This window comes from Mastomys coucha, unplaced genomic scaffold (genome assembly GCF_008632895.1).
Source record: "Mastomys coucha isolate ucsf_1 unplaced genomic scaffold, UCSF_Mcou_1 pScaffold6, whole genome shotgun sequence".
Lineage (NCBI taxonomy): Eukaryota > Metazoa > Chordata > Mammalia > Rodentia > Muridae > Mastomys > Mastomys coucha.
Window position 1 is genome coordinate 91,999,350 of NW_022196912.1, and position 5,146 is coordinate 92,004,495.

Consider the following 5,146-nt stretch of genomic DNA (forward strand, 5'->3'; position numbering starts at 1 on the left):
CGGCGCCGGGGTAGCTGAGACTTGTAGTCCTCGAGCGTCTGATGGGCGAGTAGGAGAGAGCCAGAGAAACTACAAATCCCATCAGGAACCGCACACGGGCTTTGCCCGACCCGCTTGTTGACAGAGCGCAGGGCGCCTGCGCCTCGGGTGTTGGCTGCGAGAAGTGGCGCGGTGCCTCCCGGGAGATGTAGTCCACAGACCGCGAGTTGTCAGGAGATTTTCCTCCCCTGGCGGCGGAGGGGCTGCTGGGAAGACAGGACACGTGGAGGGAGCTGGGCTCCTGGAGCCGGCCACAATTCCGAGCTCTGGGCGCCCGGCCCAAGGGATTGGGTGGAGGCTGGGGGGGAGAAACTGGCTGCCAAAATAACACTGTCTCTTCTTGGCTAGACTGCTTTTACATTGTCTTGTTTAATGCTTGAGTCGCTCCACTTGCGCCCTGGGGCGTAACCCTCCCGGGAAGGAATCACGCAGCGGCTGACCAGGGGGCGCGGTCGAGTTGCCCACGCGGACCCTCTGTATCTGGGTTTAAGGTGTTAAAGGACTGACTTCGCCGGGGTGTCCTTCATCTCAAGAATCTTGCTTTTATTATTTGTCCGAGAGAACTGTCCTTGCTGGGCTTGAATGTTTTACAAAACCTCTCGTAGGTGCAAGTAAAACCTACCTCTGTTTGTGTAGCCGGAGCAGGTTAGCCTCAGTTTAGAGAACCTTAATTAACTGCAAAAAGAATCAAAACGGGAAAATTGTGCAGCTCCCTGTCCAGTTACGGTCATACTTATACAACGAGGTATGAAGTTGTATACATATGAAGTGTAACTACATTGACCCCACCAGCATTTAACTAAGTATCTAATGTATGGCATGATGTGTCGTCTCAAAGACCTCACAGCTGTGGAAGCCAAAACCGGACTACCCTGTCACCATTTTCAGTGTGCACCAGATCCTCAATGAAACAACAAACAAACAAAAAACCCCAGTAATATAATGGCACTTCCGTCATCTGAGAAATTAACAAACTATTGTTTTACAACTGGTCTTCAAAATGAGTATGGGCTTGAGTTTGATTTATGACTTACTGGTTTTTGTGTAAAAAATCATTTAATCCCTGACTATTGAGTGCAGAAACTTGGTGGTGTAATACAATCTTTGTGACACCTAGTCCAGGCTGGTCTTAAAATGACTGTGTGGCCAAGCCTAGCGTTGAGAACACAGTCGTAAGCAGACACTGACTCTAAGGACTCAGGGACTGTAAGATAGACAAAGACAGAGTTAGCTGGATACCAGAAGTAGAGACAATGGATGATCACAGCAAACCCTCCTTATATATCTACCTGCAGTGTGCAGAGTGTTATCAGACATCCTTAGTTGCAAATTAGTTTATTTCGGGACTTTAAAAATTATCTCAGTCAGGCAGTGGTAGCACATGCCTTTAATCCCAGCACTTGGGAGGCAGAGGCAGGCAGATTTCTGAGTTTGAGGCCAGCCTGGTCTACAGAGTGAGTTCCAGGACAGCCAGGGCTACAAAGAGAAACCTTGTCTCGAAAAAAAAGTTTATATACATATACATATATATGTATATATATATATGTATATGTATATGTGTGTGTGTATGTGTGTGTATATATATATATTTTTTTTTTTTCATGCCTGCTCCATGCCCTTGCTCAATTAAGTCAAAACCTTTGGGAGGGGAGTAGAACCAACGAAAGACAGTGTTTAATGGTCTTCGGGTAATTTGTATGTGCAACCTAGAGGATGCCAAGATAAGGACAAGCTTTCACTGAATTAAAGACTTTGAAAGAGTGGGTTTTATCATATGTTAATGATTATACATCAAAGATACATTACACATTAAATCAATCACTAGATCAACTAAACATTAAAGATAATCTTCACTCACATGGCTAAAATCTAACTAAGGAGTAAATTATAAAAACACTGTAGGGAAGGCAGACATGTCAAGCAGATAGTACAGCAGCAAGCAATATGAATTTAGAGGGGAGTACCAGATTTCAGGGGTGGGGAGGGGGTGAGGCTGCCAGGACAAGGGCTAGACCTACAAAGACCAGACCAGGTTCTGCTCACCACAGTCTCCACATGTTGGAAGGCCATCTGGACAAATGGAATAAAGGCTTTCCAGGAGGAGAGGCCACAGTTCTTATCACATCTCTTCTTGATAAGACTTTTTTTTTTTTTTTTTGAGAGAGGGGGCAGTGAACACTGGGTCTCAGCGTCTAGAACTCAGTATAAACCCTCCAACCCTCAATAATTTTCCTGCCTCAGCCAAGGCTCAGGATTACTGGTGTGTGCCGCCCAATTCCAGATTTTTCATAGTAATTGACAGACTATTCAGATCTGTCAGTCTGGCCAGTACCTCTGATCTAATAGGAAAAAGAAAGAAAGGAAAAAAAAAAAAACCTACCCAGAAATTGAATGTTATTTGAAGCGCTCATGGAACATTTATAAGAACTGATCGAGTTCTGAGCCATAAAACGAATCTCAGTAAGTTTTGACAGATGTGATCTCGGAGAACATATTCTTAGATCTAATAGAGTTAAAATGAAAGTTAATAATAATAATAATAATAATAATAATAATAGCAATAATAATACCAGAATGGGCATAAATTTAAATTTATTTGGCTCATATGCATAAGGACTTAGGTTTGACTTCTAGCAGTGCAAAATAGTAATAATAATATAAATTAAAAGTAAAAGGCTCGCCGGCAGTGGTGGCGCACGCCTTTATCTCGGCACTTGGGAGGCAGAGGAAGTTGGATTTCTGAGTTTGAGGCCAACCTGGTCTACAGAGTGAGTTCCAGGACAGCAAGGGCTACACAGAGAAACCCTGTCTCTAGAAAAAAAAAAAAAAAGTAAAAGGCTAGACATGGTGGCACCTGCCTGTAATCTGTGAAGATGGAGGCAGAATTAAAAAAAAAAAAAAGTATGGTCCTCTTCTGTCCTATAAGGAAATGGAGTTGAGTGACCCAAATGGAGATTTTCATGAACAAGACGTTTGCTGAGAGAACTGTGCACAAGGGGCAGCAATGTCTTTTATAGTCTCTTCTTATTGTTTTTCTGAGATGACTAACAATCTAACATTTCCACAGGTGAGTCTTTGGAAAAGCTTTAAAAATGTTCAAGCCCTTGAGCCTTTCAAGATTGTATTTGCCAGTCTTACCTAATTTGTGCTGGTTCAAGTAAACCTTCTTCTGGGAGGCCTCAGAGAAATGCAGCTGCAGCCAGACCCAGGAAATCACATCTGCCTTAGAATTGATAAGAAGCATTGGCTGGGGCAGGTGGGAGCTGTCAGTGCCGCAGTTTCTGATTCTTCCAGAGATCAGTTCCATCTTTCCGCTCAACTAAAACCACTCTCCTTTAGATCCTGTGCTACACATTTACTGTTAAATCCAAATCTTTATCTTACTTGTTGACCTTCTGTTCTGTTTCGCCGATTCTTATGTTTGTGTGCGGTGCTGGGGAGTCCAGCGTAGGCCGTCATTGATTTGTGGTCTTCCTGCCTCGGCTTCCCACGTGCTGGGAATGCAGGTGTGAACCATTGTACCTGGATGTGAGTTCCCCTTTTATTAAGGAATTCATATATATATATATATATATATATTTTTTTTTTCCCTCCTACTTTCTCTGTGTCTCTGGTTTTTCCTGCCTAGGCCCTGTGTAACTTTTGTGGACGTTGACCCTTGAATCCTCTTTTTAAAAAAAATCTCTCCTTTATTTGTTGCATCATACACACACACAGACATACACACTCACACTCTCTCTCACACACACACTCTCTCACACACACACACCCCTGAGCTTGGATTCAGACCAGACTTAACAGCAGGAGCCTGTACCCACTGAGATATCTATGCCTCTGGCTAGACTCTTACCTTTTTTTCCATCTTTTATCTGGTGGAATCCTCTGCCTGAGACTTTGTTGACTAGCTCTCCAATGGTGTCCGAGTGTTAGCATTTAGTCTAGGCTCTGCCCAAAGTTACGTGGCAACAGCCAGGTAAGCCTGACTCACCAAAAAAGGGGCTCCTTGCCCCCTCCTCTCTCTCTTGCTTTCTTGCTCTTGCTTTGTCCTTTTGCCTCTGATACCCCCTCTCCCTCCATTACTCTCCCCTCATCTCTCCATGTGCTCATGGCCAGCCTATACTCCTCTGCTCTCTCTCTCTGTGCCTTTCTCTGTCTTCACTCTCTCAACTCCCCTCCCCATGCCCTGATTAAACTCTAGTCTATACTATACCGTCATGTGGCTGGTCCCTCAGGGGGAAGGGATGCCTCAGCATGGGCCCTCAGAGGCACCCCCTACCTCCATACCTGACTGCACATCCACCAAACATATTCCCTCTCTCCTCTTTATTTTTTATAAAACAACATCAAGACTGAATCTCAGCAAGACAGAGTGTAACATTTGTATGACCTCCAGCAATTAGGAAGCTTAGGCAGGAAGATCAAGAAGGAGTTCAAGGCCCTAAGACAGGGGATGTTTCAGTGGGTAAAATACTCCTGTCACAAGCATGGGGACCTTATTTCTGATCCCCCAGGACCCATGAAAAAATTCGACACAGCTACATACATCTATAGCCTCAGCAATGGGGGTGGGGCAGATCTCTGGCTCACTGACCAGCCAGTCTAGCCAAAAAGGCAAATTCCAGGATTCAGTGAGAGACCCTGCCTCAAGAAGAGGAGGAGGAGGAAGAGGAGGAAGATGACGAGGAGGAGAAGGAAGAGGAGGAAAAGGAGGAGGAGGAAGAGGAGGAAAAGGAGGAGGAGGAGGAGGAGGAAGAAGAGGAGGAGGGGGAGGAAGAGGAGGAGGAGGGGGAGGAAGAGGAGGAGGAGGGGGAGGAAGAGGAGGAAGAGGAAAAGGAGGAGGAGGAAGAAGAGGAGGGGGAGGAAGAGGAGGAGGAGGAAAAGGAGGAGGAAGAGGAGGAGGAGGAAGGGGAGGAAGAAGAAGAGGAGGAGGAAAAGGAGGAGAAAAAGGAGGAAGAGGAAGACAACAATGACAAAGATAAGGAAAGAGACTGCTCAGTGTCAGTTTCTGTTCTTAACACTTGCACACATGCACATATATGCCAGTGCATACACATATCACAGAACTCTAAATAAATAAATAAATAAATAAATAAATAAATAAACAAAT